The sequence below is a fragment of the Notamacropus eugenii genome, chromosome 1, assembly GCF_028372415.1.
Source record: "Notamacropus eugenii isolate mMacEug1 chromosome 1, mMacEug1.pri_v2, whole genome shotgun sequence".
NCBI classification, from domain to species: Eukaryota; Metazoa; Chordata; class Mammalia; order Diprotodontia; family Macropodidae; genus Notamacropus; species Notamacropus eugenii.
In genome coordinates, this window is record NC_092872.1 from 530,829,712 (window position 1) to 530,842,015 (window position 12,304).

The window sequence follows — 12,304 nt, forward strand, 5'->3', positions numbered from 1 at the left end:
TCATCGTATCTGAACATAGTAAGCACATAGTAGACCCAGATTAAACATTTAATAAAAGCATGATTGATGGATTAATTTGAGCTCTAATAATGAAAAAAAAAGGCTCATGCATTATAGCAGTCTTCAATTTAAATAATGAACCACAGTTACAATGAAATCTTATTATAATACAACTTCTTGTTATCCAAATTCAACCGTACTAGAAGTCAAATCATGTTGTCTCCACAGTAATAAAAGTAACCATGATAATAATAAAGGTTCATTACTACATACAGTTCTTTAAAATTTTACATCTTAGTTTCCTAAATTACCCCATGTGAGGTAGGTAGCCTAAATGTTATTATCCTCACATTTTTACAGATGAGGAAACTGAGAGTAAGAAAGGTGACATGACTCGGTTCACACGGTCAATGTCAGAGTCACATTTGGTGAACGTCTGATATAGAATTATAAATGTATGGAGGTTAACGATTTCCACCATAGTTTGTTTCATGTCTGAACTAGTTGACTGGAAAGAGTTCTCTTGTCTTGTCATGCTGAAAATGACTCCTCTACAGCACTGAGTCCTGGATTAAAATGAAGGTCATTTTAATATCTGTGAAGTGGAAACTTGGATGGGATTGTGAGGCGGGATGCAAATGTAACAATGGCTTCCTTGAGTTCCATTGGCTTCAACCAAGAGCCAGATGTTCAAAGACAAGATAATATCATCAGGGAAACAGCTGGCAAACCTGGCCTCCCTTATGCCAGGTATGATCATGGGTATGCTGGGTGCCAGGGATTATAAATATAAAAGTGAGATAGTTCTGGCCCTCAAGGGAGCTTACACTCTATATCAACCTTGAATTCTTGAAGAATATTTGTTGTTTTCAGGACTGAAGTGATGATCATCACAAAATAGCTCCATTGATACAGAATAAGCTAACATTGGAATGAAGATGAGGGTCTAAAGTATAGCAATCAGAAACAGAGACCTATAGAACTAGCTAAAATTTAGTGTGTTCAATACTGACAGATTAGTTTGATGCCCACTGGAATTTTAATTAGATGTGCAATTAACAGTCACAGTCAGAATAAGAAGGATGGCGATATGTTTGTGTGGTGCCCTTAATAATGTATCCTAGCTGATATTTTATAAGAGAAAGGACTAGTTAACAAGCTTCTAAATTGAATTTCTTCCTATATTTCTATTCCTTGGGTAATTTGAGATTTTTGGTTTAATTAAAATATTGTATTGTCTTCAGGACTTGGTAAATACAAGCATGTTTGTATTTCATGAGTATGTTTGAATTTGACAAATTTGCGTTTATTATAGATTTTAAAAGGGAAGCAGTGTGGTATGATAAATAGAGAGCTGACCTCAGAGCTATGAAGACCTAGATTCAAGTTTAGCCTCTGGTATATACTATGTTTAGTCACATTACTAAGTATCCCAGTGCTCTAGGCCAGAAGGGTGAAACAGAAGCCAAATCCAGTTTAAAATGGGAAAAATTGGGAAATATTTAATGAAATAAATAAAAACACAATAGACTATAGATAATATGCATCTATGGTTTTCCCAGTCAATATGCTGTCTGCAAAGAACGTTATATATGGTTTAGTGAACTCCTTTTCAATTTGAGTTTGGTATAGCTAGGTGACACAGTGCATAGAATACCAGGTCTGGATCAGAAAGACCTGAGTTCAAATCTGATCTCAGGCTAGCTATGTGGTCCTGGACAAGTTGTTTAATCCTGTTTGCCTCAGTTTCCTCATCTTTAAAATTAGCTGGAGACGGAAACGGCAAACCACTCCAATATCCTTGCCAAGAAAATCCCAAAAGGGGTTATAAAGAGTCAGACACGATTGAAAAATAAAACAACCTCTGCTCTAGGCAACTCTTTAAAATTCTAGGTTGCAACAGTGTCTGTGATAAAGGCCTCATTTCTAAAATATATAGAGAACTGAGTCAAATGTACAAGAATACAAGTCATTTCCAATTGATAAATGGTCAAAGGATATCAACAGGGAATTTTCAGAGGAAGGAATTAAAGCTGCCTATAGTCATATGAAAAAATTCTCTAAATCACTATTGATAAGAGAGATGCAAATCAAAACAACTCTGAGGTACCACATCACACCTTTCAGATTGGCTAACATGACAAAACAGGAAGATGATAAATGTTGGAGAAGATGTGGGAGAATTGGAACACTAAGTCATTGTTGGTGGAGCTGTGAGCTGATCCAACCATTCTGGAGAGCAATTTGGAACTATGCCCAAAGAGCTACAAAAATGTGCATACCCTATGACCCAGCAATAGTGCTTCTAGGACTGTATCCCCAAGAGATCCTAAAAATGGGAAAGGGTCCCACATGTACAATAATATTTATAGCAGCTCTCTTTGTGATGGCCAAAAACTGGAAATCAATGGGATGCCCATCAATTGGGGAATGGCTGAATAAATTGTGGCATATGAATGTAATGGAACACTATTGTACTATAAGAAATGATGAATAGGAAGACTTCAGAGAGACTTGGAAGGACTTATATGAACTGATGTTGAGTGAAAGGAGCAGAACCAGGAGAACTTTGTACACAACAACAACCAAAGTGTGTGAGGAATTTTTCTGGTAGATTTAGCCCTTTGCAGCAATGCAAGGATCTAAAAAATTCCCAGTGGACTCTTGAGGCAAAATGGCTTCCACATCTGGAGAAAGAACTATGGAATTGGATTGCAGAATGAAGCAGACCATTTTCTCCTGTGTTATGTTATGTTTTGTTTTATGGTTTCTCCTATTCATTTCAATTCTTCTATTCAACATGACTAAAGTGAAAATGTATTTAATAAGAATGTACGTGTAGAACATATATAAGATAGCATGCCGTATCAGGGAGGGAGGGAGTGAAGAGGGAGGGGGGCAAAGTGGGGGAGGAAGGTGGAAAATCTAAGCTATATGGAAGTGATTATAAAAAACTGAAAACGAATAAATTAATAAAAAAATAAAATTCTAGGTGTCAATGAATATGCCAACTTGAATTTGTAAAGACAGCTTCTGTCTCGAATACCTGGGATCTCCTTAAACCAATGAAATCACAATTATCAATTTAAAAAGCAAAATAAAGCTAATTCAGAATCTCTCTTTTCAACAATTAGCCTTAAGACTGAAAGTAAAACCAAAATATAATTCATAAATTTTCTAATTGGTTTCCCTAGCTACATACATTAGCCAAAGCCTGATCTTAACAGTAACGTACATCTGTATGCACACTCACGTACCCTGTGGGTGAGAGTACAATATGTACTTCAAGACAAAAGACAACAATGACTGAAGTCTAAAGCAAGGAAGAATAATGAGTGAATCGTTAATTATGATCCTAATTATACTTCTGCTGCCAAATAAAATCATTTGTTTAAAGTAAGACATTTTGCTTTGATTAAAGACGTTCTCATTAACTGAAACATGTTAGTCAGTGAGTGAGTCAACAGACATTTATTAAGCATTGGTTTTATGCCAAGCAAGGTGCTAAGCATTGGAGATACCAGAAAAAAAAAAGTCAAAACTCTGGTCTCTGCCTTCAAGGAGTTTATTTTCTAATGGGGGAGGTGACATACAAACAACTATCACCATGCAAAATAGATTCAGTATAATTGGAAACTAATTTCAAGGGAAGGCATTGACAGTCAGAAAACAGAGAAAGGCCAGTTACAATAGATGCGATTTGAGTTGAGTCCTAAAGGAAGCGAGGAAAACAAAGAGGTGAGGAGGCATGGGGGGCAGGCAGCTAGTGAAAACAGACAGGATCTAACCATCAAGGACAGAAGTGTCATTGGATCAGAGCATATGGAGAGGAGTAAAGTGTAGCAAGATTAGAGAAGAAAGACGAGGCCAGGTTGTGAAGGACTTTATATGCCAGAGAATTTAATATTTTATCTTAGAATTAATAGGGAATTTTTAAAAATTGAGGGTGGAAGGAGGTGTCATGGTCAGAACTGTGCTTAAGGAAGATGACTTTGACAGCTGAGTGGAGAATGTGGATTGGATGTGCTTCAGAGATGCTGTGGACAAGGAATCTTGTCCTGTCCACTCTGCTCCAGCTGATTGTCCTCTCTATGAGCCCCACTTTCTCACTTGTCTTCAATCTCTGCCTGTCTGTTGGCTGCTTCTCAAACATGCCCACGTCTCTCTTCTTCCCCAAAACCTTTCACTCGATTCGCTCAACTCTTCTTCTAGCCATCGTTGTCCCATAACTTTCTTCCCTTTTGTAGGTGAACTCCTGGAGAAGTCCTTCTACTTCCTTTCCTCTCACTCTCTCAATTTTCTCCATTCTGGCCTCTAACTTCATCACTCAACCGAAATTACTCTCTCCAAAGGTATCAATGATTTTTATTTGCCAAGTCCCTAATTTCCTTTTCCCATTCCTCATCCTTCCTGATCCCTCTTCAGTCTCATCCTCTTCTCCTTGATAACTCTCTCTCTAGACTTTTGTAACACTGTTCTCTTCTGGTTCTCTTCCTACCTGTCTGACCACACCTTCTCAGGCTCCTTTGTTAGATATTCATCCAGGTTGCACCTGCTAAATGTAGGTTTTCCCCAAGTCTCATTTCTGGGCCATTTTTCTTTTCTCCCTTTATAATATTCCACTTGGTGACATCATTAACTCTCATAAATTTAATTATAATCTCTATACTGATTATTCTGAAATCTACTTATTTCCCTCTGACTTCTCTCCTAAATTCCAAACTTGGATCTCCAGCTGCCTATTGGACAGCTCTGACTGGATGTCCTATATACATCTTAAACTGAAATGTCTAAAGCTGAACTTAAAAAAACATCTTTTCCCCAAAACTATCCCTTCTTGCCAGACTTCTATATTACTTACCATTGAGGGTACCACCATCTAGCACCATCCTCATCTCCTCATTATCTCCCAACCCCCCAATTGGTCTCCCTACCATGAGTGTCTTCCCACTCCACAGTCCATCCTCTACTCAACTGTCAAAATACTATTTCTGAAGCACAGGTCTGATCATGTCATGTGCTCATCTGATAAATTTTAGTGGTTTCTTATTGCCTCCAGGATCAAATAGAAACTATTTTCTAAGTTGAAAAGCCCTTTGTAAGCTGGCCTCCTCATATTTCCAGTCTGTTTATACCTTATACCTCTCCAAGTTTACTCTGTGATCCTGTGGCATTGACCTTCTGGTCATTCCTCCAGCAAGATATTCCATTTCCTGACTTGGGGCATTTTCATTGACTGTCCCTCATACCTGGCATTCTCTCTAGTTCTGCCTCATGGCTTCCCTGACTCTCTTCTAGGCTGATATCCCACCTTCTATAAGAAGCTTTTCCTGACCCCCCTTAATGCTAGAGTCTTTCCTCTGTTAATTATCTCCAATTTATCCTTATTTGTATCTTGTTTGTACATAGTTGTTTGAATGCCTTAGACCATGGGCTCCTTGAGAATACAAGGCCTTTTGCCTTTCATTGTATCTCCAGTTCTTAGTAGAGTGCCTGGCACATAGTAGAGACTGCCTGAAGGTAGACTGACAGTAGATTTGGCAACAGGTTGGATATGATGGATTATGAAAGTGATGAGTTGAGGATGACAGCAACACTATGGGCCTGAACAACTAGGAAGATTATCATGACCCATAGAGTAATAGAGAAACTGGGAAGAGGGAAGACAATCAGAGGAAAGATAATGCTTTCAACTAATGTTGAGTTTGAGATGGCTTTGGAACACCCAGTTTGAGATATCCAAGAGGCAGTAGACAATGCAAGGTTGGAAGTCAGAAGAGTGGTTAGGGCTAGATAAATATATTGAGAATCATCTGCATGGGCAGAATAATTGGACTCATGGGAGCTGATAAGATCACCAAATGAGATAATATAGTGGGGTGGGATAATATAGATATAATAGATCCCAGAATGGAGCCTTGGGGTCTTTTAATTTTAATTTCATATGACCTTGTATTTCAGGGCAGGACCCTTTATTTCCTGTTCTGACACTTGCAATCAAAAGGGTTCCACTTAAGTTAACAAATGATCATTCTTCATAATAAACAGAATGTCATTTCATTAATTTTGTAATTGTTTTTCTTTGTCTCAGACATTAGTTGATAGTCTATCTTTAGCCATAATACATATGTAAAAGAATGTTAATTACCAGATTTGATTACAAACTATGCCACAAAGACCTCTTCAAATCAGATAATTCAGAACCTCCCCATGTTTAGAGAACCTCCCCTTGATAGAGCTATATCTCAGAATAGCCGTAGCAGAAGGAGAGATTCTGTTTGGATTAAGAAGTTGGACCATGCATGGAGTAAAAAAAGGATTAAGTTATGGCAGAGAAGGGATATACCCAGGAAAGTCATTGTTTCTGTGGGCATCTTGGACCCAGACTGAGAGAAGTCTCAAGAAAAGTTCAACTTTCTCTGCTATCTGTCTATCTAGAGATACTCGAAATTCAAATGCTTCCAATAAACTAAATTTTGCCTTGACCACAAATAGGCCAGGGGTTAATGGGCAGCTAGGTGGTGCAGTGGATAGAACTCTGTCTGATTTTGTAGGCCAGGTTATTCATCTTCCTGAATTCAAAACTGGCCTTAGACACTTCCTAGCTGTGTGAACCTGGACAAGTCACTTAACTCTGTTTGCCTCAGTTTCCTCATCTGTAAAATAGACTGGAGAAGGAAATGGCAAACTACTCCAGTATCTTTGCCAAGAAAACCCAAAATGGGGTCATGAAGAGTCAGGCATGATTGAAAAACAACTAATTGAACAACAATAGCCGAGATATGTATGAACACGTTCAACCCCTGTTTAAGGTATTACTTAATGTTTCTTTAGGGTGATTGTGACTGAACACAGAATTTTTCATCTAAAATTCCCTAAAAGATCGAAAAGGGAACCAAATGGACCTTAGGGGCCATTATATTGCCCGTAGTCTTAAGTGAGCTAAGTATTGTAAGAAGGTATGTTACACAGACATTGGGAAGTAGTTCTAGTATCTTATGGACTTCATAGCACCTTGATACTTACATAGCTCTATATATAATCTGATTGATGTGAGTCTATCTTTAGTGTTGAAAATTAAAATTTATCCAGGCTTTCTTATCTTGTCCATGTCCTCTTATGAATCCTCCGCAGGGATGACCACTCAGTGTACTAGAGTTTTTGGCCTACCTCATTTTTCATCTGGAATTTGCTGCTGCTGGGGAAGAGATACCTTTATCTCTCTTTGAGATTTACTTCTGCTTACTGGATACTTCTTAGGGACCAGGTAGGATATTCATGAAACCCCAGTTTAAATATTTGTATAAATATTGTGACTTCTATGCTCATTATACTTTCTTTTGATTTGAATTACCTTGTTAATATTTGAGAGAAATTCCTTTTCATTTAGGAGATACTCTGGACCCCTTAGTGGGCAGGGCAAGAAAGAAGACAATAAAGGTACTTAGAATAATTCAGGTTTTAATAATTGAATAATTGAAATAACAATGGATATAATTGAATCATTGATATTTGGGTTGAATAATTGAATAAATTGATTTTTAGTGTATTTTCTTTTTTTAAGAAATATTTTATTTTTCCTCAATATCATGTAAAAACAATTTTTAACATTCATTGTTTTTTTTAAGTTTTGAGCTCCTCCCATCATTCTCTTCCCCTCATCCTCGATAAGCAATCTGATATAGTTTACACATGTGCAATCATGTAAAACATTTCCATGTTTAGGCATTTTGTGGAAGGAGACTTGAAGAAAACAAAAAAAAGAAAGTAAAAAATAGTAAGCATTTCTTTATTCAGATGCTATCAGTTCTTTTTTTAATATTTTTTAAAAAATATTTTAAAAAAATTTTTTTATATTTTCAATAGTCACCAAAATTTTTTTAATTTGATGAACTAAAACACATAATTACATGATTAGTCATCTACAAGTCAATGTATAGAAAATGTTTTATTTTTCTGCTTGTTTTACGCAATTTTTATACTATATTTAAATATAAAAATAGATCTTTAATCTTTAAAGCAATTTATTCTCAAATATAGTCTTCCGGGGAAATTTTTCCTTCCAAAGTCCTGGTTTATTGCTAGCTGCATGTTTAACACCTCTGCTATAATCTTTTGAGATTTAAATATCAGTGTATCAGTAGTTATAAGTTACTGAACTCCGATTCAAGTTGCTTATTAATGTTTGCTGTGAGTCTTTCAGGCTTAGTGTTTCTTTTGTTTATAGGAATAATTTACCTGTCCTATACCAGGTTCATATTGCACTCTGAGTACTGCTCTACTTTCCTTTTTTGGGGAAACCCTAGAGGTGAGCCATAACCTAATCCATAAATAAATTTGTCCCTGGTGCTGGAGTGCAGGGGTGGGGTTTCATAAGTGAATGAGTATGACGACAGGAGCCTAATTCCCTGTTCTTGGAGCTCCCCAGGACTACACCTGGATGCCTAGATGCAGCCACATGCTGGGAGGTAGAACAGGGGCTGGGTGCAGTACTCTAGTCCTTGTGAACCAAGCCATAGTTTCCTGATGTTAAACATCAGGGCCAAGATAAATGGTTTCTTCATTACTGGAAGCATTCAAGCACAGATAAGCTAACTTGTTGGGAATATTGTAAAGGGATTCCTATTCAGGTACAGCTTAGTCTTTTGCTCTAACCTCTGAGATCCTTTCCAGCTCTGCGATTCTGAGATACTTTTCAATTTTGCCTATTTTTCTTCAATGGAGTACAGAAAAAAAGCAACCAAAAATGGAGTTATTTAGTTTATTTTTGTCATGTGTGGACTGGAAAGCAATCATGCATGTATCTTAGCAGGAATTGTTGATCATGAGGGACCTCAGTGGACAGATGCAAAATAGCTCTACTTACTATTCTAAGCCGCCTTGTATAAGATCTAAGTTCAGAGCTCAGAGTGTTAAGAGCTAGAAGAGATAATAGATGTCATCTAATCCAACCCCATCATTCCAAAGATGAGGAAATTAAGGGCCAGAATGAGGCAGTGACTTGTGCCAAACCACATAGCTAATAAGTAGCCAAATGGAGATTTGAACTACTTCTAATGGGGACTAGAACCCAGATCTTCTCTTTCTCAAACTATTTTTCTTTCTTCCACAACACACTGCCTACTACATTTCCTAATTAAGAAATTTTCTCCTCGCCTTTTGCCGATTGATGGGATACAGGAGTGGGGAACCTATGGCCTTGAGGCCACATGTAGCCCTCTGTGTCCTCAAGTGCAGCCCTTTGACTGAATCTAAACTTTACCCCATTCTACTCTCCCCTTTCAGAACAAATCCTTTTAAAGGGAGAAGATCCATGTCCTGTCCTGTGTGAGTTATAAGCAAGTCTGGTGGAAACACTGTGTTATGTGATGGGAAGTCTCTGCCCCACTCCCCAAAGGAAAGAGACAGCAGAGACACGATGTTCAGTATTTAGCTGAGTTGTTTATGTATTTAGTTTTAAACAAATATTTAAGGCTTTGGGAAAGTGCCTGTACTTGTACTACAAACTAATCTTAAAATAGTATCTTCCTCCTAGTTGCAGTTCTCTGGGTTTCTTGCCAAACTAGAGAAAAAAAATCCATCAGAGATGAGATAAATGCTAGTTGGTACATAAATGTTTGGAATTTTGTCTGCTTGATTTTCCCAGCATTATCATGGGATGAGGTAGGATTGATCTGATCTCCTTGGGATACTAAAGTACCTTTCTGCATAATTTTTTCTCTTTGTCTTTTAATTATGTAAGAAGTGGTGTGGTAGAATGGCTGGAGAACTAAGTTTGGAGGGATGAAGACCTGAATTCAAATCCTGCCTCTGACACTCAATAACTGTATTACCTTGGGCAACATTCATTTATCCAATATGGGCCTCAGCAACTCCATAAGACTTGTCTACTAAGTTAACTGGTGTGTTGTGATCTGCAGTGGTTAAGGATTTACCATAGTAGGTCTTCCCCATGCCCATGAGCTCCCAGATCACTGGTATTTAATTTTGTGGAACTAGGAATGATACACATATCTTTAGCACTTCAAGGTTTAGATGGGGAGTCAGTACAATGCAGTAGAAAGATCTCTGGATTTGGAGTCAGAGGAACTGGATTCAAATTCATTTCTTTTTTTTTTTTGTAATGGTGAAACAGTTTGTTTATTGTTCAAATATGTAAGTTAAGAAAATTTTAAAATTTTCACACTATTATTTTATAGTCCTAAAATTATTAGTTATACCAATAAGAGAATGAAATTAATGTAATAAACATAGACAAAATAGGCAAAATAATTCCTGTTTTTGGATATGACAATGTACTTAAAAATCCTAAAATATCAGTGAAGATGCTAATTGACATTAGAAACTAATTAGCTTCAATATGGTAGGAAAATGCAAAATAAATCCACAAAATTAGCATCATTTCTGTATATTGTGAACAAAACCAGGAAGAAAAGATTAAAAGTAAAATTAGTTTCTTTTTTTCCCCACTTAATAGGATTGAATCCATTTCTGACACTATCTTAGTGACTTTGTCCAAGTCGCTTACACTCTTGGGCTTCGGTTTCTTCATCTACAAAATTAGGAGTTTGGAGCAGATGGCTTCTGAGGCTTCTCCCAGCCCTAGATCTATGGCCATGTAAATGCTTTCTTGACCATAGTCCTAGGAGGCAAGCTGTGCGAATCTGATTATTTTTACTTATTTATTGTTTTGGAGGCAAACAGGGTTAAGTGACTTGCCCAGCAATCATACAGCTAGTAAACGTCTGAGTCCAGATTTGAACTCAGGCTTCCTGACTCCAGGGCCCGTACTCCATTCCCTGCACAATTATCTTTATTTCAACCACACAAAGAAATGAAATGATTTGCCTAAGGCCACACAGCTGGTGTATGTTGGAGTCAAGCCTTGGCCTTTTCTGACTCCTAGTCCAAGGCTTGTTTCATCATATGACAGCGCTATCTCACAAATATTGCTCATTTTATCTTATTATTACTAATGTGAAAGTGTGCATTTGAATTTACACAGTTGTTTGTATACATTATAGATAGATAGACAAATAGGCTGTTGTTGTGTTCATCCTTTGTTTTTGAAGAGGACCATGACGTCAGAGAAATGATGACATGACTTGCACTTGACTTTGTTTTGAGTGAGGGAGGGCTGTGCAAGGTCACCAGCCTCACTTTCTGGATCCGTAGATATAGATATATCCTCATAGCAATCACACAAGGTGAGTAATGTCAACCGATTTTATTCCCACTTTCCAGATACAGAAACTGAGGCAGAGAGGGGTTAACTGATTTATCTACTGTGGTAGAGCTAGGAAGCCCTTGAGCAGGACTTACATTCAGGTCTTCTGGATCTGCTGAATTAGAAAAAGACTCTCAATGTCCTGTGGTTCAAGCAATCCCTAACATAGGAACACCTGGCAATGAACATCCTGGAATATCATAGAAAGAATGGGGGCTCACTTTCACTAGGTGAGGGATTGAAGGATGAATTCTTCTCAGAGCCCCAGGAAGGAAAACTTGCTTCATTGATTCTGGGTTCTAGGAAGCTACCTTGGATGGGAGAGAAAATGTTCTTCAGGTATGTCATCATTTCATTCTCAGTGTGGGTCAGCTAGCTTCCAGTGCTACTGAGTGTGTGTGTGTGCGCGCGCGCGCGCACGCGCGCAGGAGAGGAATGGCAGAATATATTCTCAGCATTATGAACCCTTAGAAGATGGGCAACATGGCACAATGGGAATAGATGGGTTAGACACCAGAGGAACTGTGTTCAAATCCCACCTTTGTTGTTTATTATCAGTGTGACTTTGGTCACATCATGTTATCTTTCTGGTCCTCAAGTTTTCTCCTCTATAGAATCTTGGAGTTAGACTAGATGATTCCAAAAGTCTTTTTCAGCTTTAGATCAATGAGCCTGTGAGTTAATTTCCCTCTAGAAATAGAAATTTCCCTCTAGAAATTAGTGGATGGAGCACTGCGTCAATGTCCAGAAGACTTGGGTTCTAATTTTGCCTCTGACAATACCCTTGGCAAATCAGTTCTCCACTTAGAACCTCAGTTTCTTCCTTTATAAGTAGGGATAATAACACTTCCCTTGCCTACCTCATAGGATACTTTGAAGACTCAAGGGAAATAAAGTACATGAAAATATTCTTTGCAAATGTCAGCTATTGCTGTTGTTTGATAAAGTTATAAATGAAGGTCAGGGTCCCTTGACAGCTGTTGGGCTCAACCCAGTAATGTTGCTTATACTCCAGTGTAGTTTGGTCTATGATGCTCATTGAGAAGGAAAGATGAGGAACTCAAAGGTTCATAGATA

The 12,304-nt window shown here is 37.7% G+C and overlaps 1 protein-coding gene across 11 annotated transcripts in view; it reads left to right on the forward strand.

Moving 5' to 3' along the window:
- The first annotated feature begins 675 nt into the window (after nucleotides 1–675).
- CLIP4 (CAP-Gly domain containing linker protein family member 4) overlaps nucleotides 676–12,304 on the forward strand; it is a 170,196-nt gene continuing 158,567 nt past the window's right edge. For 9 of the 11 annotated variants that reach the window (XM_072634093.1, XM_072634094.1, XM_072634095.1 and 6 more), the window contains exons 1-2: nucleotides 676–750; nucleotides 7,135–7,267. The gene's annotated coding sequence lies outside the window, so the exon portion shown is untranslated. Of the gene's footprint in view, nucleotides 751–7,134; nucleotides 7,268–7,390; nucleotides 7,441–12,304 lie in introns of all 11 variants that reach the window. The other 2 variants (XM_072634089.1, XM_072634087.1) reach the window with 1 other exon arrangement.